Consider the following 26,840-nt stretch of genomic DNA (forward strand, 5'->3'; position numbering starts at 1 on the left):
TGCTCCAACCTTACTTAGATTAGAAAACACTCCAGGGGACTGGCCAGAGCAGTCTGCAAAGCAGAGCATTTTGTGCAAGGCATTTTATTTAAATATTGCATGGAACCGCATCTTGAAATAAATTCAGGCTGGAATTTGAATCTTGTGTCTGAAGAACTACTAGCATTTGATTTTGAAACTAAAATCTGTAATACAGTCAGTATCAGAAGTGCTCCTTCTACTGAAATGTACAAAACCGTCGTGTTTTGCAGAGAGTGTATGGGACAATCCCTCCATTGTGTAGAGAGAGCAGATGTCTGTCGTCTTGCTTGCTAGCCACTTCTAATTGTGTCCAGTTCAGTGGAATGAGTATTAATAGTTCTGTGGTATTTAATAAAGTTAGTTCCTCATTCATTTATTTTTCTCTTCAAATTAATTTTCCATTTAATTAATTAATTTTACTTCATGTAAGTTAAATTACATTTTTTTTCCTTCTAGAGGGGAAAAATTGCAGATGATAAATGTTATTATTTTAACAAGTGTAATGAGGGCACATAGCAGCTTGAAGATGAGTTTCTTTATCCTTTTCTGTAAGTGTTGTGGGCAAATCTCTTTTGAATTGTAATACTCCATGTTTTCCATCAGCGAAGGTATAAGTCATTAGCATATCCAATAAATTTACATATCTGATTTGGCATGCACAGCTAATGCAATAATACTTTTGTTAGAGACAAATAGAACTTTTTTTCATAGGCTAGGTGTTTTAAGGACAATGAGAAAATGTTTATCAGTACTAAGATAAGAAATATAATCACTCAATATCAGGGGTGTAAACCACATTAAATACAGTCCATAATATATTTTCTACATATGTACGAGATACATAAAAATGACAGAAATACATTTCAGTAACATCCTGAAATAAATGTCTGAATATGTGAGTTTATAAACCCAGAGATCAAACTGAATTTTTAAAATGGTTTCAAGCACTGACATAAAATGCTAACTTCACACGAGTGCCAGTGGTGACTTCATGGAAGATGCATCTATTTATCATAAGAGCACTATGGCTGTGTAACCCAATAATATATTAATACATAAGACGTCAGCAGTTAATAAGAAAATCCTTTCAGATTGTCCTAAATGATTGTGCTCAATAAAAGGCCTACTGTGGAAAAGTCATTTCTGTTTCTGCTTTAGAAGATTGCTGACATCTTTTCGAAGTATTTGCTCTTCTTTACAATAGTTATAGTACCAACAAACACAAAATCAATAGCTTGAAACTAGCAAGACCTTGAAACTGGCAAAATCTTAGAACTGATTGTTCTGATTTACACCAGTGAAAATCAGGAGCTACTGTTACAGAGGCTGAACTTATGTAACTTCAGAAGTGATTATCTATGGAACAATGCAGAAGGCTTTGTTGCTTAGCATGGATAAATCTTCTGAAGTTTCTTGGCAAATAGAAAGAGGTATGGACAATTTAAAAAAAAAAGTGTAACCTTTAATACTGTTATAAACTACAGGTATTACAACCCATTTACCCAAGCTTCTTCTACTGGATGTCTATGTTGTGACCTTGTCCCAGTTTAAGGAACAGTGAGCTCTCAAAAGACGCCTATGTCAGGACAAATTTAAATGTAGGGAGGGATGATTTGAGTTTGTACCAATAGAACTGACCTCATCTTTAGGTGAGTGTATGCTTCACAAATATAAGTGATGGCTTTTCCTTGGGGTTTTCACAAATGTAGCCACGTCAATACCTGGATCCGACAAGTTCAGGATGAGAAGCAAGAACTGTGGTCTCAATCAATAAAAGCAAGCTTTTGTTAAAGATTAGAGAAATAAAACCAAATAAAGCTCAGGACACAGAGAAGCTTATTTTTAAGATAATATAATAGTCAATTGGAACTGAGACCTTTTATAACAAAACCATTCTATCCCCCTTTTAGGGACAGATTCTTTCTGAAATTGATAGTATGTTATGAGCTATTATGATAGTTGTTATCTTTCTCTCCTTTTCTTCAGCTGTAGAAAATGATAAATTTTTTATTACATAGCTACTTTGTATCTTCATATTGCTAAAGGATTTTTGCTTCTGCAAAAAACCCAGGCAGTACACAGTTGAAACAAACATGCTTTCTCCTAGTTTCATTATGCTGATGGTTCTATTCATACTATAACGGATGATATCCAGGCAGCTGCTGTTAACAATCACCTATTAACTTGGAAACCAAATTCTACTTATTTAGCAGAAAATAGCTTTCTTCTTTATGTACACACATTAGTTTATTGGCTAAACACACTATGAAGGCTGCATTAGTGCCAGTAAAATTAAAGAGGTTATAAGATTTTGCCTTAACATGAGTCATGAGAATGGATTGCTGCTACCTTCCCCAATTCAGCAGGTATTTCAGTAGGGATTTTGCAGTGTTAGGGGTTAGCTTATTCCTTCCAGCTCCACTGCTTATTGTGTTCTCTTTTCATTTCTTTTAAAGATGTTTTATACAGCCAAATTATGCTGTAGATAGAAAAGATCCTGTGTACACAGATCAGCTGATACAATGCACTGCTAAGATGCCAGGCTGTGAGCTGTGACAGTGCCATTCCTGCTGCTCGGAGGTCAGCAGGGCCAAGACCTGGTCCTGGGGCTAGGGCTAGCAGAGCCTGCAGCCCTGTCCTTCTGCCTCAAACCCAGAAAACTTCCCTCTTTTCATCTCCCTGACTCTAACACACATGGAAGAAATCATCCTATTTTCTCAGAAGTGCTTTCATATATTTCAGGAGCCAAGTGCTGAGGGTCATGAGCCTGAGGTTGCTGGCACGACTGGCAGATATATTTGTAGACTTGGAAATGAACAACTATTTTCCAGTATGCATTGTCTGCATATTTAGAAATTATGAGTAATCAAATTACATGCTAAAATGTGTAAGCAGCATACTACCTGCTCACTGAACTAAATAAGAAAGGATATGTTTGAAATTTAGGCCCAATCTGCAAAAGGGGTGATATGTGCCCCTGAGTGCTAAACCCAAATATGTTGATTTGGGCACTGCTTAAAATCAACATGCAGAAGAGTTTAAAGTGTTTTGGGTGGAGCTTATTACAAGAAGGAGGTCTTGTTAGCTCCTCATGAAGGCTTTGGCTTCTCCAATTCCTATCACAACCAACCATAGGGAATGGCTGGGTTTAGGCTCAGCTCAGATCAAATCCTCGCCTTGCCATGCACACTTTGAGCTGCAGGGAGAAATTACTTTTTGTGTTCTGAGCTGCCCTGTCACTCTGAACTTTGCAAATGTGACTGGGAAGAGGCTGTTAAAGGACCTTTCAATCAACAAGTGCTGGTGGTTGTCCTTCTGTTAACTTCACCTTATTTCAAAACAAAACAAACCCCACTGCTTATTTAAAAGACTTGAAAAGGGAGCTGTTGGGAGGTAGATAGTCCTCCTCTTCATAATATTTTTCAGGAGCAGCTACTGGATTAAATTCCTTTCTCTGTATCTATGGTTTCAGATCTCTCATCTCAAAGAATATCCTAAATCCAGGATGTTAGCTACGCTTAATTTACTCTAGACATTATTAAAGCAGCAGAGGGTATAGTGACACAGGTTAGGAAAAACCCAGACTTAATGGATTCAGGCCACTACTGTCTTTGCAATAATGATGGCAGAGTAAACTGCTTTAGTCCCACAGATCTTCAGTACATTCTGCATGCTGCTTTTCTCCCCCCAGTACCCATAGCGTAGCTGTATGCTGCAGGGCTGACCTTAAAAATCTAACAGGAAGTCTCTCTAATCAAAACCCACAATGGCTTCTATCACACACTCAGTAGTGCTTTCTCACATTTGTGGTGCTGTACCACGACTTCTTTCCTGTTCCAATCCAACATTGCAGATCATGTTGTCAGGCTGATCTGTGAATGAAGTTGAAAAAGTGATAACATGCTGCAGCTGGTGGCTTGCCACTTAGCAGACATAATTCTAACTAAAGGAACATCACTAAAATTTACATTCCTCCCACACATCTGCTCCAAGGTGTAAAGTTTCTTCAGACAAGGGGGAGCAACCTCAGAGAGATGCATTGCAGGGCCAAAGACCTAGATGGCGCACAGAACCTAGTAGTTCAGATAAAAAAACCATCCCTTTACCTCAGACTGTAAATAGGAGCATCCATAGCCAAATAGTGCAACTTCTGCCAGAGTGGCTGGTCTAGGTACTGCACTCATCCTGGGGACAGGTTGCATGGTCAGGATACCTGGTCAAGGGCTGTTCAGTTTCAGGCGGTGGTGGGCTTGCAGCTCAGAACTCATCCTGATCTGCATCAAAAATAGCATGATCCCAGGTCGAGGGAGACAATTTCCACCCTTTATTCCACTTTGAAGAGAACCCATCTGCAGTACTGCATTCAGCTCTGATGCCTCCAATGGGAGAAGGACATGGAGCTGCTGGAGCAAGTCTAGAGGAGGCCACAAAAATGCTCAGGAATCTGGAAAATCTTTTCTGTGAGGACAGACTGAGAGAGTTGTGGGCTGTTCAGCTTGGAAAAGAGAAGGCATTGGGGAGAACATATAGGAGCCTGCCAGTACTTGATGGGGATCTACAAGAAAAGTAGAGAGGAACTTTTTGCAAGGACATGTAGTAATAGAACAAGGGAGTAACAGGACAAGGGTTTTTAAACTGAACAAGGGTAGATTTAGATTAGATGTAAGGAAGAAATTCTTCATTGTGATCATGATGAGGCATGGGTACAGGTTTTCCAGGGAAGTTGTGGATGCCTCACCACTCGAAGTGTTCAAGCCCAGGTTGCATGGGGCTTTAAGCAATCTCATCTAGTTTAAGGTGTTCCTAGACTTTTACCTATAACCTTAGGCAGTCTCCAGTAACCTATCTTAGCAGCAGAATTATGTTCAGATCAGCAATATCAGTTGAGAACAGCTGATGAAGGTGTCAGGACCTGAATGAGATCCTGGATTGTTTCTAACTTCTGTATGTGTAGACACATGAAGGAAGTTGCAGATCTCACAGACTCACTTCTTTGTTTTTTGAACAGGGCAAGAGGAGAGGCTAGGGAAGACTCTCTGTTTGCCATGCAAATTAATGCTTTAATTATCAAGAGGACTAAGAGGCAGAGGGCTGAGGAACCTCATGAATAATTTAGTACACTTGATCCCATGGGCTTTCATCTGCTGATCTGGCACATAGGAAACTTTCTGGAGAAGGGGGAAAATCTTTCAAAGAAAAGAAATATGGAAGAGCAAAATAAGAGCAGACAAAATTAGTGATAAAGTCATGTGATCAGGTATGATGGGCTATTGAGATTTCAGGTCACTGAGGTATGATCAGGAAATGCATCAAATTCACTGTGAAGAAAATAGTCATCAGGAACTCCAGCACTGATAAAGGTCAGTATAGATAGTTTAGGATCAGTACTGGTTTTAACAGCTCTGATCTGTGCAATAAACCATCAGTGCTGAGCCGTTGCAGTAGTGCTGACCACACCATCTTTTTGGTGTGAAAAAAAAAATCTATACATTTTGCTGCCCACTATCTTGCAGGATTAGACTGATGATGTTGCCATAGACCTTCAAAGGTTAAATAAAAAAAGGTCTGGGAAATCCTCCATACAGGCCTAACTCCACGGTTTTGAGGGGGAACAAGAGGGAGTGGAGGAGAGAATGAAAAATGCTTTTTCACTTCTCTATGATTTCTCTAATGTTTTCTGGCATTCTAGTGATTTATAGAAACAGCAACAGTCATCAGAAATTGGTAAGAGTTCAGGGAGAATAAGCTGATGAAGGATGAAATTAATAGCAGTTTTATGTGCTTAAAGGATCAATGATGTATTGATGCTGTTTCTTCTTCAATGTCACTTGCTGTGCTAGTGCAGTAGGCCAGGTGATATCTAAAGACACTGACCTATAACCTGCTCTGTTCCCTCAATGCCTTGCTAGTATTTTGCTGAAGGTTTGACTATACTGAAGCTTAAAAGAGAACTTTGCCAACTGGGGGAAGAAGATACAAAAAGACAGTTTCTGGTGCTTTGTAGAGAAAGGCACTGCTGGATTTAATCATTACTCATAATCCTCTCAAACCAGTGGAGCCTGAAAGAGCGGTGAGAGAAAATGACAGAGACCTTGTCTTGGTAAGTGATTAGAGGCATCACATAGTGAATACTCCCATGGATCCAGCCCTTCCCTTCACATTCCTGATAACCTGCAGTAGAAAGGATCTGTGTACCAAGAAGTGCAACAGGTGTCAGATAGGGGTCTGTATTAGTGCTACACACTGATGCTTTCTCTGCTCCCGAGTGGCATGCATTTCCAGACCATTTTTAGTGCAGGAGCCTCCACTCATCTTGTCAAATCTGATGAATTGCTTTTGTTGGGTCATTGTGCTTCTTGGCAAAGATCTGTTCCTAGTTTTGGATCCTTTTCCTGCCTGATGGGCTGCATATGCTGTCTGATCCCATCTCTGTCCAGTGAGCTACTCTTGCTGTCTGGTCCCACACTGCCTAGTCCTGCTGCTGTCAGATCCTGTTGTTTTTATAATCAATTGCTTTCTTTTCCATTCTGTTTATGATATACTGTTTTCTATCTGTATTGCCTGGTCTCAAGGCTCTCAAGTAATTTCTTGATGCTTGATTTTGGTGGTGTTAATACTGCAGCTGCCCCATAGTTATTCTTGCTGAGCTCCTACTGTCTAAGCAAACAGCTGTGTGGCCTCCTGTTTCAAAATTCCAGCTGTTTGCTCAGATGTTCTCACAAAGTTATTCTTTCTGTTGTCTAATCCTATTGTCTGGCTTAGTAGCTGTGGGATCAGTTGTTTTTTTGCACAGCTCTTCTGGTTGTGTAATTATGTATTTAATATATCATAATGTAAATGCTTTATTTTAAGGTAGTTCTAGATAGCTTCCTTTCTCCTTTCTTGACTTTCTCATGTTTAATTTCACTGTGCTCTGATGAGACTCCATTTGTACAACAAATTTCTCTTTCCTTTTTGATTTCTTACCAGCTGCTGTTTAACATCTATTTTTACTTTCAGAGCTTCTGCTAGTCAATGATTCTCTGTGAGTTGCTATTCCTGCAGCCCCATGTCTACTACCGTCCGTTTAATCATCTCTATTGTATGCTGCTTTTGCTGTTCAATCAGCAATGATTTTTTTTCCTTTGTGCAGTCCTGCAATGTCCTGATCAGTACTTTCTGTTATGTGATTGCCACTGGTTATCATTGCTACTGGCATCGCAAGGAATTCGGCTCTTGCACAGCCTTGGGCAATTATCTGCTCATGCTGGTTTTGTTGACTTCCTCAAGCCCACAAAGTGAAGTTAAACAATTAGAATCACATGCTTGTGCTATATATTGCAATAATGATACTGCTGTGCATTGTAAAGTTCACATCCTGGAGTTATATGTATAAATGAGTGTTGGACTCAATGATCTATGGAGGTACCCTCCAACCCCTAACATCCTGTGTTGTTTGCTAAAAGTTTTGCTAATAGCTGAATTTTGCTGTGCAATATTCAACAAGAACACTCCCATCCTCTCCCTTCTTTCTGCCATATTGTCTGTATTCACATATTTCACTGTTTATGTGATAAATATCTAATGATTCTTCATTAACCAAGAACATGGACACAGAGTTCTTCTTTCAACTCATTTTATTCTAGGTACTTATTCACCAGCACAGCTGGCCTTATCTCTGTTTCACTGTCTGGGCAATAGTCAGCTGGTGTAAATTATCATAGTTTTTTTACTTCAGTGGACCCCAATAATTACGATAGTCAACTCAAAGTCTCTAGAGGAGATGCATGCTGTGACTAAAACACTCTGTCTTCTGTTGCTCCCTGAGAAAAGTAGATTGATTATCTTTGCTTTCCAGAAGAGGATTAGGAATTAGTTGAGAAGAACAAAAGTATATCATAATCTTAACAAGAGCTTTAAAATATATCAGACAGGGAGATGCATTTTTCACAGCCATGTACAAAATCTGTGAAGCTGTTTATGGGGTCAAACTCTCCTTTCTTAAAGGGCTTTCTTTCCCCCACACAGATCTTAGGAGAATGGCCAAGGTTGCATCTGATCCTATAGCTCTCAAAGCGTGACTGCCGGGGTTAAAATGCTGATTTATTGTTGGAAAGAGTAAATCGACATGAATTGCTGGATTTGCCCTCTCCTTGTCCTATATAAAATTTGTATGCTGTGGTCTTAGAGCCACTTAGAGGGGAAAAAGTCAGTACTTTTCTGAATTTGGACAAATTTTCAAGTCTGTCCATGTGAATGCAAAAGTTATCCCATCTTTTCCTTCATTTCAATACTTGGGGAAAGAAAACTAAGATCAAGAGACCTACATCTATTGAAATTAATTTTTATGTTGAAATAACTTGGAGGGAAGATGCAAAAAATCATTAGCAGGTTTTGCAGAAGGAGGGTGGATGAGACAATCTCCTGAATTACCTTCCAGTCCCATTTGTTACAATTGCCTTCAAGCCAAGTAAAATGCAATTTATGAAGCTTTAAAGAAAGCTATTCATTTTTCAGATAGCCTCCCACATGCTTATATATTTACTCAGGTCTTTCAGATTCATAAATTCTGCAAGATTAAATGACTTAAAACAGGTAGAAAGGTACTATTTGCCATGTATTTCAGAATTGGGAGAAATGTGTGAATGCATGTACAGATAGAATAAAAACATTAATTTTAGAATGTAGAAAACCCATAATTTTAGAGTCTGGATCTGTGCACCACTCTGAGAGTTTTGGTTTTGTGGTTTTTTTAAGTATGACTTTGTGTTATCAGTACCTTTTCATAAAGAAGCAGTAGATAAACTAATTATTCTTATATAATTCACAGAATCCTTTGTGGCATCAAATAATGACATCCCCAGCTTGTTTTATCATCTGACTGAACAGGCTTTGACTATGACAACTACACTTAGGCTCAAATATACGCCTCCAATTCCACAGCATACTACAAGCAGGAAATCTCCATCCTCTCCATCCCTTCTTCTCAGTGGGTTATAGACACTTCTTTGATACTTCTGAGTGGTGTTTCCTTATCATCTCAGCTCTATATAATGCAATCTCTTAAACACATGTATAAGAGTTCTGACGGTAGTTTAAGAAGAATTTTTGTATAAAATATATTTTTTTTTCAAGATGAGTGCTCAGAACCATTGGATGTTAACTTCCTCATTGCAAAAGCTTTAAAAATATTTTGATTTTACTTAGCAAAACCCCACAAAACTGTTATCCTTCATAACATGGACCTTACTTCCCCATTCAGCTTGAGGATTTTCAAAAATCTTTTTGCTTTACACCCTTAGCTTTACAGTTGTGACTTTTATGGATCTTTAGGTAAAAATACACATCTATCTTACACTGACTGTAAAGGAATTTGATCCATTTAGGAATAACAGTTCATGCTGTCTGACTGGAATCTGGTAAGGTGTTAAATTTTGACAGATGATGTACATACTGCACTGAACAGCACCCTGTAATTTCCTGAGATAGCAAAACTAAATGAATAACCATTTTCTACCGATCCCTTCAACGGTGTTAATGGCATTCAAAATTCCAAAGAGAATTACAAAAGCATTTCAGATTTGCTTGTACAGCAAGCCTTGGGATCTCGTATTTCATTAGATCTTTCTGCTCTTGTTAGCCCATTGGGTAAAGTGGAGCCCTCTCATCAGGATGCTTTCTGGTGATCCCATGAACACTGAATGCATTTGTGGAAGACTTAAGAAGAGCACTGTATTTAATTGCTATAATTTCAACAATCCAAACAAATCCACTTTTAGATGTATTACATATATATGTGTGTATATATATATAATTATGTATTATATATATGTATATATAAAATTATGTATTATACATATATGTACATGTGTGTGAATATCTATCTATATATATTTAACCTACATGAGATCTATTAATTTTTTTATTTGATTAAAACCCAATGAAACTAATGTGGAATAATGACAGTGTTCAAACCTCCAAGTTGCTCCATAAGCCTGATCCAGAACTTTAAGCCAACCATGAAAATAAGCAGATTTTTCCTTTGACTTCACTGAAGCCTTTAAAAGATTAATAGACCACCACAGAGCTGGCGCTATCTTTCCCAACACATGCTTAGGTATTAATTAGCAGAGGAGCAGAGCAATTGTTATCTGCTTATGAGAATATTTTGGGAAAAAAAGTGTTAATTATTATGAACACTTTGCTAGTTTAAAGAAGAATAAGATGCTATTTATATTTTTAAAAAATGAATTTACAGTTGAATAAAACCAATGAGCCAAACACTGATCTCTTTCCCTGTGCATAAATTGGGAGTAGATACAGCTAAGTCAATATAATAATGCAGGAAAAAAAATTGTTCCTTATGAATTCTGGGGAGAACATTTGTTGGAATATGCCTTTAAATTTGTAAAGCAGCTTCTGATAGGCTTACTATGTCTATGATAGACCTAAATCTTTCCTTAATGCCCACACAAGTAGAAAGTAATGGTGAGGATTTGCAAAGCTCATTAATAATCATAAATACTTAGCAGGATAAGAAGGTGAAAAGAACTCTACAGGTTTCTTTTGAGACTCATCATGCTAAATTCCTTATTAACAACAGGGGGAAAAAGTAAAAAAGAAATAATAAACATATTTTCTTCTCTCTCTATCACCTAATTCAAAGTGAAGCTGTTAATTAACACCCAGAGTACAGTCTTTAGTTACTGGATTAATTACAGAAGACTTGCTGTGGGTTTTAAATTCTCTTGGGATATTTTTAAATCTGGTGGGCAGTAGTATTGCCATCTGTTTTGTGAGCCTATGGTTAGTTCTTACTGAAATCATTGAAGTCTTGAATACAACATTACCTACCATCAAGGGTGATAAATAAGTAGGGGTTTAAAAAGTAAAATCAGTGTGTAGCCTACTGTTCACTTCTGAAACAACATTTAGTGTACCACCCATACACGTAATGGGTAGACAGCTGGTCTGGGAAAGCAAAATGAGCAACCTGTCTCTCCAGACCACATACAGATTTCAGACAGCTAAATGAAAGTTACAGCTGTAGATCTGCACACTACAGAATTTTTCCAGCAAATAGAAGTCTTTAAATAACACTTCTAAAAAAGTCATCAGCTTTCATCTGATGCTGGGAAAATAATTGGTCAGAACTTGCTGCTGCTCCATGTTATTGGTATTCTCTGTAGCTCAAGAGGCTCATCTGCCTTCAACTCTGTATAAACAAAACCTGATTTTATTGGGAATACTGTTGAGCACCTACTTACCCAAGTTACCCTAAGGGTAAAAACTACCAAAAGATGGACTAATTGTAGCTTACCCAGTCCTCTCTTATTCTGAAATAGATGTCTTCTCATTTATTTTAAAAACTCTGTTGCATAAGGTTATTTTCCATCTGTATTTCTGGCAGGCATCTGAAAGACTTGCAGAGATCCAGATCGTTTCCAGACAGATTTGCATGCAGGATTTAATTTAGTATTTTCAATCAATAGAATTGTCAAGATCTGGCTGATGGTCTCCTTAAGTACAATTAGTTCAAACCATGTGCTTGTTGGCTTGGGGTTCTCTATGTTCCTATTTAATTTCATGTAGTTTTCAATAATCTTAACAGTATCAAGGTTTTTAATCTTAGTACTCATGCCTCAGCCGCTGGCTGTGTTAAATGTTTTGGCATACATCAATTTAGAGTAGGTAATTGCATAGCAATTATCTACTATGCCATGAAAGTGTTGTTTCTTTACTTCCTCCAAATAAATATTTTTTAATAAAACCAGACCCAAAATCTTTTGAAGATTGCCTAAAATTACAAAATTTTATGCTGCAGAGTTGATTCATCTCTATTACCTACTGTATTAGTATATGTCAATCAGGAAAATAGCATCATAGAATGGTTTAGGTTGGAAGGGATCTCAAGGATCATCCAGTTCCAACCTCCTGCCATAGGTACACCTCCCACTAGAACAGGTTGCTCAAGGCCTCATCCAACCTGGCCTTGAATACCACCAGTGAGGGAGCATCCTCTCTGAATTTAAACTCTTTCAGCTAAGGTTAGATTTCTCTGTGGAATGCACTGGATTTCACCTTTCTCCTGCATTACCCAGTAGGTGTGACCAGGACCTTCAGCAGACACCACCCCTTGGACAGGTTTCCGTTTGCCCGAAGATGAAAATACCCAAACAGTTTTTCCTAACAGATTATTTTCACATACAACAGGAACTTTATCACCGTTTACTGTTTGGACCAAATCTGATTGTGCAGGTCCTGCTCTGTTTACTGAACCTCTACTGTTTACCAACCAGGTAGCTTGTGCTAAATGTTTGTCCCAGTTTTTCAGAGTTCCCTCCCCCATGGCTTTTAGGGTGGTTTTCAGCAAACCATTGTAGCGCTCAATCTTCCCTGAAGCTGGTGCATAGTAGGGTATGTGATAGATCCACTCAATACCATGCTCTTTGGCCCAGTTTTTCACAAGATTGTTCTTGAAATTAGTGCTATGCTATTGCTATGTTGCATCTCTGCCTTGATGTCCAGATGAATTATGGACCCACCGCGCTAAGAACAGTTCACCTCGGTGTTTCCAATCAAGGTCAAGATCAGAGTTGGTATCAACTTGAGCAATCTTAGCAGCTTGGTCTGCCTGGTGGTTGTGTTGGTGTTCCTCAGTGGCTCTGTTCTTAGGCATGTGTGCGTCTACGTGCCGCACCTTCTCTGGAAGTCTCTCCAGCCGTGCATCAATGTCCTGCCATAGATCAGCACACCAAATAGGCTTTCCTTTCCTCTGCCAACCATTCTTCTTCCAGTCCTTTAGCCGACCCCATAGAGCATTGGCTACCATCCATGAGTAGGTGTAGAGGTAAAGGATAGGCCAATTCTCATGTTCAGCCACATCAAGAGCAAGTTGAACAGCTTTTACCTCAGTGAACTGACTGGATTCACCCTCTCCATCTCTTGCTTCAGTAACTCTCCTGGTAGGACTCCAGACTGCTGACTTCCAGCTTCGCTTGTTCCCAGCAAGATGACAGGAACCATCTGAGAACAAAGCATAGTTCTTTTCCTGATCAGAGAGATCACCATAGGGAGGAGCTTCTTCAGCATGCATTATTTTCTCCTCTGGAGGTTTGGTACAGTCTGTGCCTTCTGGCCAGTTGGTGATCACTTCCACCAGACCAAGTTGATCGAGACTACCCATCCATGCTCATTGGGTTGTCAAAGCCATCCATTTAGACCAGGTTGCATCTGTAGCATGATGTGGTGATGAACCTTTGCTCTTGAACATCCAGTTTAGAACTGGCAATCTAGGAGCTAAAAGCAATTGTGACTCAGTTCCAATCACTTCAGAAGCTGCTTTCACTCCTTCACAGGCTGCTAGTATTTCTTTCTCCATTGTTGGTGAATTCACTGACCAGCTGAGACAGATAGATGACAGCTTGTCACATTCTGCCATAATCTGTGCCATAAAAACTCTGGGTACAGAGATAAAAGATGACATTGGGAATGGCATTAAGAACAACATGAAAGAACTGAAGGAGGATCTTAAAATCCCAAACTGAACACATTTTAGTCACATAGAAGCAGAAAAGGCAGACAAGCAAAAACTCATAGTCCCAACGAGAGATGAACCTTTTTAAATGATAATAAGCAATTGTGAGGAAAACTGCCTGACTTATTATGGACTAAGCAAATACAGGAAACAGATTGAAGTGGTAAAGGCATGCAGGAATTGAGGGAATTACTGGAGTGTAATGTTTTTAACATTTTTAGCCTAGTTCAGTACTTCATGAGATAACAGAAAGATCTCTAGGAATCAGTATGGGCTAAGAAAAACATTGAGACTGAGAAAAGCACAATATTCAGTTCTCTAAAGATACATTAAAAAATGTTACTTAAAATATGAAGGGTTTTTTTTTTAGCAGCACAGTTGAAAAAACATACCTTTTGTACTGTTAAATTACAGGAAGATCAATCATGAGCTGCTCAGTATTGTAACAGATACTAAATGGTGTCTTAGATCCTCAGCCCAAGCTGTTGTTTTCAGATTCCTCTTGCAGGAACAACTCAAAATGAAGTGTGTCTTTTCTGGTGTGAACATACTTTCCCACCCTCACTAGAGAAAGATCTCTATGTGATACCAGCTGGTGTGTGCAATGCCCACTGACATGAATGTGCTGGTGAAAACAACTTTACTGAACATAAAGGAAGGAGAAATGAGTTACTCTTTTTCCTCTCATTACTCTCTGTTTTAATCTTAATTTCAGGTCTGACCTTCAACAGCTTAGATATCAAAGGCATATGTATTTTAGATTAGTTTGCTCAGACTCGGAGAACTGCTCTCCATACACTCCTATTTAGGAAAGTGTTGCTTTTTCCCCAATATCAAATCTCTTCATATATTGATTACCACTGAATCTGATCCTTTTTATCTTCTGCGTTAAAAGGAAATGTTCATTTCACCTAGTACATAGGTATGTGCCAGTAATATCAGCAGCTCATGCATATATGACCAGTATATTCTCATGGAATTTTAGTGTTGACTATTAGATAAGGACTATTAGATAAAGACAGACCAGCTAAATACTTATCTTTTAAACAATTTCCCCCCCCCTAAACATTTAGGTAAATGTTATAAAAGTTAATACCTGCTAGCTAGAACTAAGATAAAGATTTAACACACTTTAGTTCAAATATAGTACAAGAATTCTTAGAACTAACAGTTATATATCACATATCATTACAAAATGTCATCTTTTCCTCAGGCTTACTTCAGGGGTAGTACACCTCATTTCACTATTATTTCCAGAATTCAAATACTTACATAAATGTTTGTCTATGCTTTCTTATGTGCTGATAACCCCCTAAATGTCTCAGTATAGGTAACAGGAACTTGGTACTCTTGCATGCTGCTTTGTCAGGGCAGTGCACATCATTGCTTTCACTTTCCCAGAGGTGCTTTGTGGTGAAGCCATATGCTCAATGATGGCATTGCAATTTCCATTCTCCCAGTGGTTTTGTTTTACCAGACTCAGTCCCCTGAACAGCAGTGAGCTCTTGAGATCCAAGCAGTAACTTAAAACTTATTTCTTTTCACTTATTGCATTGCCCTTTACATATATACATATATGTGTACTTTTAAATAGTGTTCTACTCTGTGTATTCAGTGATTTGCTTTCATTTTTATGCCTGAAGTACAAGTCACTGACAGTCTGGATGGAACAGGAAGTGAAGGACTTGGAAGACATATTTACTTTCAAGTACTGAAGGGGAAATGACTATCAAATGCTATTTCTGTCCTCAGAAGATCTTTGAAATTACTTCTTTTTACTACCCAAAATGTCAGCCTGGAGAATGCTAGATTATCTCTTCCTGTGAAAACTTTCATTTCAACTCAATACATATCCACATTTTCTCTGTCAGTTAATTAAATTTTGGAACCAGTTCTACTCATTTTAAAAAGTGCATGTGCTCCTTTTCCCTGTGACTTCTCACAGCCTATTTGTTAATGCCCCTGATTTGTTGGTCTTTTCTTTTTAGGCTTTCAGATGCGGTGGGCAGCAACATTTATTAACATTCCCTCAAATTTTAACCTTTGGAGTTATTTCATCCTTGGACTAGGCAACATCACTTTCAGCTCTCTTTTGAGAGGCTGCTAGTGTTGTAAGGGAGGCATTATATGGGATTAAATAGAAAATCAATAGGATAAACAACTCTTCAGCTAGCGTGTTTATTTTTATTCCCTAATTGTATATTTCTTTCTGAGAATAGCCTGTGCCAGAAATGTGAAGCTGTAAGACAGTTCCAACTATACTATAAAGATTTTTCTAGGGCAAATTATAAAATGGACAGCACTACCCCATTCTCACAATTTCAAAATAACCCCCATGTTTGGAACAGCTACTTTATAACACAATGTTATGAAAAAATCAACCAAACAATCGACTAATGCAATTTATTTGAAAATGAGGACTGCAATTAGTCCTTTTTAAGGTTTTGAATATAAACCATTCTAGAAAAACCTGAGCCACCTGGATTACATTTAGTCAGCTCATTTGCTAGGTGCATTATTTTTCATTTCAGCATAACTTTGAGTTGGGGAAATTTTCTTTGAAGCTTTTGGAAGTCACCTTGAGTAGTGAAATCAAAGGTTAAATTAATTTTCCTCCCCTACAGAGATACAAAAATACATAGTGTGTCGTTGTTTTAAACACAGTTTTCTATCAGTGGTTTTCCCCCACAACAGAAATTTAATTTTCCCTTGTCTGCATCTCTAAATAGATAATTATTTTCCTGAAATGTTATTCTAGGTCTGTGGGCCTGAGTTGTCCTGCAAGGAAACTATGCAGGAATTTGAGGAAAAACCTGCAGAATTGCAATTATTAATACAGAATAATAATGGCAATACCAGCTCCTCCACATATCCAAGATTACATGTACTTGTAAAGAGATATTGAAATGCTGATTTTCTAATCTAAAGATCAGAGAAAACTTATTAGGATGTGTCTACATTTCAGTTTCTTTTAATGTTTTCTGCAACTTTTGTTGAAGACCATGGAAGTTTAAACTTCGAAGCTCTCATATTTGGCCTAAAAGTCACTTCTGTGAAAATATTCCTTTTCTTTACACATTTTATTAAATGTTTTTGCTTAAATAAATATTTAGTTGTAGGGGTTTTGTATAATGTTGTAAATGATCATGAGAAAATAAAAAGAGGAGTTCTTATGGAAAGTGGTTAGCATAAAGATGCTAAGCCTGAACTATCCACATACCACAACAATGTGCAAGTAAAGCAATAAATCAAATGTTTGGGCTCATTCTTCTATCTAGATGAGTATATTTCATACTGCTAAGAGCAAAGGGTTTTAAGAACAGCTCTACATATTCCATCTGTGGATTTGCATTCTATCTACACGTGTCTCAAAGAATAGATGAGAATTCTTGTGAAAAGTCTTGGGAAGATGAAAAACTTAGAATTCATGTAGCAGAAACATAAATCTTGAATTTTATCATGTTATGTAGATACTATTCATATTAAGAGTGTATGTGGAGCCTAAAGATGAGGGAAGTCAGAAATATTCTGGACTCAAAGACTGAGCAGGAAGTACAGATGTGTATTTCCTCTCTGGAGCTTTAATACAGTGCGTTCGGTGGCAGAAAACTCCTCATGGGCTTGACAAGTGCTGCAATAACTGCTAATGTCCTACTATGTGTTGTAGAACCACAGGAGTCAGTTTTAATTCAAGGTTATTCTAAGAGGTCTTCTGAAGATTCCTTGTGAATTGAAATGGGGGTAGAGTGTTCTCTCAGAGCTTTTATTGTTCCACTCTTTTTTTCTACCACATGCAGAATATTTTTTTCCTTCTGCCATGCCATGACTGAGTCTTTTTTGTTGTTTAAAAATGTTTAGTTCTAGAGAAGGCAAATAATTCAAAGTAAATAATTTATTAGGCAATGCTTGGCTTGCTTTATTTGCCCTGTACATAAAGAGCTCTCACACTGTTTATATTTCTTCAATGAAAAATTCTGCTTGAGCCAGCCTGAGCCAGTGGGTTACTCACAAATTCAGCGTATTCATTATATGTGACCTTATACTCAAACTGTTGTAATGGGTCACCTGAGTCACATTGTTCCACTTTTATTGTTTCAGTTCCATGATTGGATGCCATAAACTGTGCACGTTGCTTTTCCAAAAAAGAGTTTTGCTTGGAGACTCATTCTATTATCCACACTCAGTAAAATCAGCTACTCCAACTGCACTAGAGGGGGGCTGTACCTGTGCCAGAGACTCCATCAGGGACTCAGGAGTTATTAGTTCAGTTAGAGAAATGCACTGATATCTAATCAGCTTTGAGCCTAAATTTGGTTCTTATGCTTCAGCTAAATCACCATGGAGAGATGCTCAGCAAGGAAGGACTTGAAAGCAATCAGATCCTTATCACCAAGTGTCCTCTCAGAAAGCTATTGCACAGGGTGTCAGCAGCACTGCTACAGTCAGAGCCACACTGGCTCCCAGGAATCAGTGGGACTTGCATACATTTTCAGGATGAAGACTTAGTGACCACCTTCCATACATGTCTGTCACTGTTTGAATTTAGCTATTGCTAAGTCTTTCCCTGTAAAAGGAGAACAACATGTTGCTTTTGCTTAGTGTTTGTCCCCAATATTGATCAGAAGTGGTTGGTATCATTCGCAAATGCTTCCTAAGTCAGAATGAACCCCAAATCGAACTATTTTAAACTTATAGGATCCATTTTGGAAATGTTAGTCCAGTTCATTCAATTACCTAAAGGAAAAAAAAAAACACCTTTCCATATATATAAATAGATAATGCATACTTTTCTTAAAGTCTGGTAAACATAGGTCTGTTCCATATTCTTCATCTCAAATTTTATCATCCTGATAAAGAAGATTTTTATAACCTCTTATTTTTATCACTCACTCTGAGTTTACAGCAGGCATCTGCCCTTGGATTTTGACTATTCATTGTCAAAACACTCATTCATTTGCAAAGTTAGCAACAAATTTGGCTTTATGCAGTAACATGGGCAGTTAGACTTCTAAATGATTACTAACCCCTAATAATAGGGACTGCTAAACCCCAAATATGTGAGAACATTCTTGACATAAAACTTTAAATAGAAAAGCTTTTCTACATGTTTTGTTTCAGTCAATGAATTGTCAAAACATATCGATAGCATAAGAGCTTACAGACTGGATACCTACTTCCGGAAAAGAAAAGAGAATCCACGTCGTATTTAAAGTTGGCTTCTTACCTGACTTGGAACAAACCTCCTTTAGCTCCTTTACAAATTGTCTTCTTTTAATACGCCAGACTTGAATTTAGGAAACCTAATTTCTGTTTCTGTATCTTTTCCCAGCTTTCAAGTCTCAGTGAAATTACTGAAAAACAGAGTAACATGCACCTGGCTTCTTTCTATTGCCTATTCTTTTCTTGCGAGCACATGATAAACTGGCTGCATAGGATTCTGGAGAGAATCAATACAGTATTTTTATGATAGCAGATCATCTTCCCCTTTTGTCTCTACTCTCATTTGTCAAAAAAAAGCAACAAAGTGATCAAGATATCTGTTGTGAAGTGTTTTGATGTACGCAAGCAAAGGGTGATTACAAATATGCCAGACGTTCTGTTGCTTGTTTTAAGAAGAAAGAATGCAAACAACGAATCTTTAGAAGGATCTTGTGCAGTACTTCAAGTCCTAATCAAACTAAATCTTTCTGCATTAGTTTTCATATAACCATTTTTTTTCTCTTTAATCATGATTTTTCCTATTTAGTTTTCTTGTAATTTAAAAAAAATTATGCCATCCCAAATTTGTTGCACTAAATGCTACTTAATATTTGCTAATGTAATTTTTTCCTTTACAGGCTGCACTCTTAAATTCTTGTTTAGTAGAGACCAGTATTTGATATTTTTGTCACATATATCTGATATGGAGGAAAAGTGATACTGTTAATTATGAAAAAAATCCTATCATTTTATTTTGATATACCTCAGAAAATTTTATTCCTTTTGGAATCCAACAGTAATATTCCTTGTGGATGACACAATGAAGCAGATGGTTAATTACGTTTTCTTCTTTATATCTATATTTACATGAGATCTACATCTGCATTATTCCTTCATATTTTTCACTTAAAGAAGTTTGAAACCATACCATCCTTTGAAATTCAGTTCTGTTTCTAACTAGAAGTGAATCCATAAAAATGTATGAGGGAGTGTGCAGTTGTATGCCATAGAGCAATATTTGACTTAAACTGAGTTTTAAACAATGATGTTGCACCAACTCCAAAAGATGTACTGTAAGTGCTAGTACTGAGACCACAGAAGAGAAAATGATTTTGTGGACATGGTGAGTTGTACAGAAGTTTTTGTGAACTTAAACAGATAATCCAAAGATTCTAATGAATAGTATATGTTTCATGAATTGCTTTTATATCAGTTCTAAATTGATTTTAGGTGATATAAAATATGGAATAAATAGAAATGTTCCAATTTTTTTGAGGGTAATCAGTAAAAAGAAAAAAAAAAAAGAAGCCATATCCCAATTATTTACTTAAAATACATTGCCAAGTAGGTTACATTTCAACAAAAAGTTTGATTCTTCAGGTCTCACATTATGAACATGGCAGATGAGTTGCCTTCTGAATTGATGTGTTGATTATTATTATTATAGATGTAGTTGCTTTGTCCTTCATGCATGCTTCAGAGAGATCAGGCACACCTCTGCTTTCATTAACTGTAAAACATTATCTTATTGTGGCCTTTTGGTATCTTAAGGAGGCCTATAAGATGGGGAGGGACTTTTTAGGATGTCAGGTAGTGATAGGACCAGGGGGACTGGAACAAAGCTAGAAATGGGTAGATTCAGACTGGATGTTAGGAAGAAGTTCTTCACCATGAAGGTGGTGAGATCCTGGAATGGCTTGCCCAGGGAGGTGGTTGAAGCCCCATCCTTGGAGGTGTTTAAGGTCAGACTAGATGAGACTCTAGACAGCCTGATCTGCGGCAGAGGAGTTGGAACTAGATGATCCTTGTGGTGCCTTCCGACCCTGACTGATTCTGTGACTCTATGATCTTCTGCCTATAAACCATGATAAGTAAGTTGAATTATAATAGTGTGATCAAAAGATCAATTCCTAAGTGATTTAATAAATAATATGCTACTTATAGCTGCCTATGTATGTATAAAGGTATTGAATGGCCAATGCATACTTTGATATCTAGTCTTTTATTTTGGGAAGCGTCGTCTCTGCATCGTTGCCTTAAGTAGAAAAAAAGTGGTGTTGCAAAGCATCTCACTGCAGAAGGCAGCACTGAACCAGTGAAGAGAGCAGGCAGGGTAACAGCATTATTCATAGCACTCATTCAGTGCAGTACAATGTGTTGTCTTTTTAGCATCTTTCATGAAATATTGATTTGCTGTGATGTTTCTCCAGAGAACAATCTTAACTCTAAGAATAAACGCAAGTTTTTGTATGACATTTCCCCCCTTTTTTTCTCACTTCTTACACATTATTTTTCCATGATGGCCTTGTAACCTTTATACACATAGTATTTTTTCTCATAAATGATGTAAGTGCAGTACTGTATTTACAGTAGGTTTAGTCAGATACAGGTGAATGGATATGTGGTGTAGAAAGTATCTCCTATCTGACGTAGACGAATGTCAGCAGATGCACCGTGATAAAATTCATCAGTGCGTGGAAAGTGCCACCTTCTAGAACAGGAAGCAAAATATGTCCAGAAGACAAAATGTAGGATTCTTCCATCAAAAAGGAATTGGTACATGAATTCATAGGAGTCTCTATTTTGCATTAAAACTCAAGATATAGAAGTGGAGTTTAGATACTGAACCCAATCCTCCACAGTTTAAGATTCTTAGTCATTGCAAGTTCTGTAATTTAGGAAACTACTCTCCATTATACTTCAGTAAAAAGGGAGAATCACTTCCAGATTCAGATCTCAGATGGGCTTTTCCACTTGGGGAACTGTCTGTCTCCAGAAAGAACAGAGAGAGTCTGTGATAGCTTGGCTCTTAAACTAGCTTAAACTAAACATGCATCCTAGCTAACTTTAGTCTTATTTTAATTTTGCTTTGCTGTCTAGCTGTACAGAGAAGCATTCAGCTTAAGAGCACAGATCTACTTTACATCACACACCTTTAATTAGTGTGGATGGAGTTTATCACATAAGTCAACACAACTGTTATCTTTTGAGGGCTTTAGCTGCTATCTTACTTGTAACTACAGGAAGATCTGTTGCATTCTGCTCTCAACTGGGTGTCTTTGTTCTGTGTTTACTTCAGTTTAGGCTGGGTTTTCCAACAGAGGCGGACTAGTGCAGGCTATTCATCACTGTCTTTCAACCCTCAGTCTAAGAAGTATTATGTATGATAAAGAGAGATCTGTTTCTAAATCAAATTATTTTAGAACATGAACGTTTTTGCAGTGTCAAAATACATAAATTGATAAAACTCCCCAGGAACTAAGTATGTAAGCATAGTATAAAAAATAATAAATACTTGAACTTATGAATTTGACAGTTCTGTGCCCTTTAGAAGGATCTGGTTTTATTGGAATATCAAAGTTATAATGCATAAAAGGCATCTTGAAGATGTATTTCATTGCCTTTTATGAGGTCTAATTTGTTAGACGCAGGTATGGAAATCTGGGTCCTTCAGGAATAGGACAATGTTGCTTGGTTCAAAGGTTTCTTCTTGACAAAGTGTGATGGTTTGAGAGTTACCTGCCCCCACACACTTACGCAATTCACCCAGGCTAGACTCACCCATCTGGAAGTTAAGGAATGAAGCTTTATATTCACAGCTTAGCACAACATACAAGCAGATATTTACAACATATTGCAAATATTCACAGCTATATATATAAATATACAAGTTAAAAGTAATACAGAAACACAATACCCCACCCAGAAAATCAGAGTCCCTAAGAGGGGCCCCCAACCACCCATCCTCCTTCTTACCACCCCCCACTCTTATCCCAGAATCTGCCTGATGTGCAAGGTGAGTTGGGAGGATCAGCAAGGGGGGTTAGAAGTAGAATGGTTAGTTTGGTTGCACAGATCCAAGCAGAACAGCAGAAGCCCAGAGAGAAAACACAGACACCGACAGACAGACAGTCTTATCTATGTTTGTATCCTTGATTTTATACATCTTGGCAAACCTATGAGTGAAGTAGACATCATCATTGTTTCCTTTTATTTTTTTCTCATTAAAATATTCCAATTAGCCTCAAACCAGCACACAAAGCTAGGGCACTGCCTGCCTGTCAGTTTTTACAAAGGAGAAAGATGTGGGAAAGATTAATGCAAGTGTAACAAGCAAACTAGATCTATGAAATATCATACAATAAATAGTATGATAGCTGCCTGCTCTTGTGTCTTGGCTTAAAAGTGTATCTCTTGTGTATCTCCTTCATTAGCATTAAACTCCTTCATGTGTTTCAGGAGTAAAATAGATAAAAGAAAGATAAATTTAAGAACTATAGAAATAAATTTTTTGAGTGTCTTTTCTCTCCAAATACAAAGAAATGCTTTATCAGCACTTTCTGGCCATGCATAAAACATTGACATGAAAGCGCAGTGCAATACTCACTTTCTCTGGCCAAGAAATGTCTCTGTACCATGGGGGATTAAAAATCAAACAACCAACCAAAAAAATGTCTCTTTTGTTGCCCCGATTCAGTTCTGTAAGGAAACATGGATCTGTTACTCCAGATGCAATCTAAGGTACTACAAGACTGGGAATTGCAGAATGTTAGGGGCTGGAAGGGACATTGAACTATCACCTAGTCCAACCCCCTGCAGAGCAGGGCTTCCTGGTTGTTTTTTTTTAAACAATCTAGTTTTCATTTTTTTTTAAATCCCACTTCCCCCCAATCTTCCTCCTCTCCTCTCAATCTCCTTCCTTTTTCCCTCTTCTTTTCATTTCCATCGTTTTCCTCTCCCCCTCCCTCCTTTCAGCAGCATCTCCCCTTTACCACCACATCTGCCCCTTTTCCACCTCACACTGCATTTTTCTCTTCCCCCCTCCCAAACCCAGAGCACCTGGGTTCTATTGGAGTCTCCTCCCACTGCAGGTGTGACCACTTTGCTCGCCCTGCCCGCTCCCTTTTTTAATGGGCCCCAGGAAAGGCAGAAACCCCAAGCTGTGCTAAATTGGGGAGAGAGAGCCTTCTTCTGTCGTCACTGGTGAGTCCCCATAGTGTGCACCGGGTGAATGGGAGTGGAACAAAGGCCGGGGGGGCCTGATGGCACCTCAGTTAGGCAAGTGTCAATGTATGGAGGAGAGAGACTAAAAATGTCTTAGTCCAGAGGAGTGAGATTTGTCCTTGCATATTTTTGTGTTATGGAGTTAAGGTACAAGCAAGACCAGATACCAGAAGTGAGATTGTTTATTAAAGGATAGAGTGAATGAAACAGAGAAAGAGAGAGGGAAAAACAAGAGAGGCAGAGTGGGAAAAGTCTATGTTACCATAGGCTGGGAGGGAGGGGAGAGAGAGATATAGGGTTTCTGAAGTCCACTTCGTGTTTCAGTTTTGTGTTGCCCAGGGATGTTTTCCCAGTGAGTGATGTCTTTGGGAGTTGTTCTGTTCCTCTTACAGCAAGCAATACTTAGGGCATGGCATGGGTGGTGATGGTGATGGAGAAGAGGATTTGGGGGCTGCTGCTTCCAGGCTGTATGCCTGTGGTTCTGTTTCTCCCACTCATTCACTCTCTCACACACTCACTAAAGCTGGTATATGCCCAGTATCTTTTATTCGGTTTTTCACAGGTCTTTGTCTTTCTATTGTATTGCTTCTAATCGAACTTTTCACAGCTGTCCACATGACATTCAAAGAGGAGTTCACCTTAAGAGTCCCACAGAACTGTAAATCATTACAAATGGAAAAAACCCCCCAGAACAACTCTGTAAATGTTGTCCATTCTTTGGTGACTATTACTATTTAATTAGAAAGTGTTGGTTCATTAATTCACATTACACTTATTTGACAAAGAGGCAGAATGCCAAATCTGAAGGAGGTCATATGGTGTCAAATTTTTTGCCTTCTGACATAATAAAAACTTAATTCTTTGTAGTCTTATCTCTAAAATACTATGTCTCTTCAAATAAAACCTGCATTTAACCTTTTATACCTTGGTTAGAAACACTTCCTTTTTGCTTGTTTTCTTCTTCCATAGCTGCAAGGATTTACATTGCTCTTTAAAAACTTTTAGGGACAGAAATTATAGAGAACTTCACTGTTATTGCATTTCTTGGCACTTGGGAAAAATATCTTGAGACTTCAGAAATGTGTATCCTATGGGACTGAATCTGCTAAAGAGCAGCAAGTCGCTTACTAGAAAATGTCTGCTAGTCCCTGAGGATCTTTTCCTATTACCTACCTCTAAATGAATGAGTAACATAATGGATTAGTCTTTTCACCCTTGATACATGACTGGAAGACTTTATGAACTGGTGTGAACATGTTTTGGTTTCATAGGTGCCCTTCCTCATCACTGCTTCTGGGTTTCCAAATGTTTTTGGTACTCACCAGAATCCAGATGAAGGTTTCTCTAAATTGTGAGAGGCTAGTGCTGTTCTCATTCTCTTTTTGTTTAACCTCCAGGTGTCCCCTGCATAATTCTACCTTTTTTTTTCCTGCATCAGCCCTGTGACAAGATCAAAAATGGATCTAGTCAGATAGCAGAGGTGTTCTCAGCTCAAAAATGCAACTAGAATTTTAACAAGAAAATTCAAAGGAAAAATTCTGAACATGTATATGCATAAATGAAGATAAATGTATGGGATTGTCTCCAGGTTTATACCATAAGCCTGGATGTATTGATCTTCGTGAGGCTTCTCTGTACTGACTTTGAGAAACTTACTATGTAAGCAGTACATATGGAGGATATCTTTTAGAGAGCCCAGTTTCTATATTTATATACATGTATTTGAATATATCTGACAATCTTTTTTTATTTGCATGCTACATTTAAAGCTGCCTGTTGCCATTCAAAGGTTTGGATTTTGACTTAATTTTTGTTGCCAAAGATTTTGTTATGATTAATCACCTTTAATTAAAGCAATGTAAGTATCTTAAATGGCAATGGATATATCTAAAATGATAGGCAGATTCTAATGTAGTGTTCAAAATGGCATACACATTCCAGTTTAGTATTGTGTTTCTGAGATTTGCTTTGCACAGAAATTGGGGATTTGAAATAGTTTGAGGTCGCTGAATGCTCTGATCTCATCTGTATTTTCTCTAGTGTGTGTGGTGAGGGAATGCTAGCTATGTCCACATCTTTCTCAATGCTGTACCTGACCAAATAGGCTGTATTAGTGACTGATCTCCATTCTGAAGCAGGTTTCCAAGGTATCAGCCTGCTGGCTAAATATATTCTCTTACCTTTCTGTGGAAAATGGCTCTGCTCATCAGGTGCTTTGAATGTTTTCTGCCACCTTGTCAGCCTCTGCCCTATTTACTTTTCAATAGTCTTCTCCTGCCAGTTCTTCACTTATTGCTTGCAGTGGGGCCTCTGTCTGTTTCTGCTGCTTTTCTGGGAGTATAAACCAGTAATTACTCCATCTGATTTTGCATTTCTCAAGGCTATGGAAAATGGCAGGTTTGTATTATACTGCCATGCCTTTTTTTCACTGCAGTGTGGCAGTGGCATGAGTCAAATACATTACACACAAAACAGGAGTCTGCTTTGCTAGTAGCTGGATACTTTGCACAGTGTTATTCTTTCTCTTAGATAAGTAGCTTTTTAATCAGAAAACGAAAGTATAAAGATAATAAAATTTCTTTTGTAAGAAAATAAATGCCACTGGGAGATTCAGTAATTAACTATTTCTAGGAGAATTGCCTATTTCTTAACTAAATTGTATGTAAACTGTATGATAATCCACATCAAAAGCCATAGCATATGCTGTGGAACTGTCTCTCAGAGCCTCAAAACAAAGTCTGAGGCAAAAGAGGTTAGCTGAAAAGTGTGTTCTGGTCACTGAACAAACCTACTACAATTAGAGGTTCAGAGTCTGACTTCAAAAAAGACACAGAACCGGTGATTTGACATTCAGACTACACAATGGAAAGAAACACAAATGCTGTCTTTGGCATGGTTGCAGAGGAGCTTCACACTACACTGTGTTATTGCTCAGCAGAGATAAGCAAACTGTGAACTAAATAAATTGCAGCCAGTGTAAGTTATGCTTCACAAAGAGGGAACAAAGACAAGATCAAAAGGCAGGGGACTCTGCAAGATTAAAACAGCTGAAATTGTTCTCTTTCTTCTCACAGTATCAGCTTTGCTTCATGCAGCACTG

At 37.9% G+C, this 26,840-nt stretch overlaps 1 long non-coding RNA gene across 1 annotated transcript in view; it reads left to right on the forward strand.

Annotated features, from left to right (window-relative positions):
* Window positions 1-23,680: 23,680 nt before the first annotated feature.
* The window catches only part of LOC135185207 (uncharacterized), a 71,069-nt gene continuing 67,909 nt past the window's right edge, over window positions 23,681-26,840 (forward strand). Inside the window, exon 1 of the long non-coding RNA XR_010306398.1 lies at window positions 23,681-23,719. This is a non-coding gene — a long non-coding RNA (uncharacterized LOC135185207). The remainder of the gene's footprint in view (window positions 23,720-26,840) is intronic.

The sequence above is a fragment of the Pogoniulus pusillus genome, chromosome 22 (assembly GCF_015220805.1).
Source record: "Pogoniulus pusillus isolate bPogPus1 chromosome 22, bPogPus1.pri, whole genome shotgun sequence".
Classification (NCBI taxonomy): Eukaryota; Metazoa; Chordata; class Aves; order Piciformes; family Lybiidae; genus Pogoniulus; species Pogoniulus pusillus.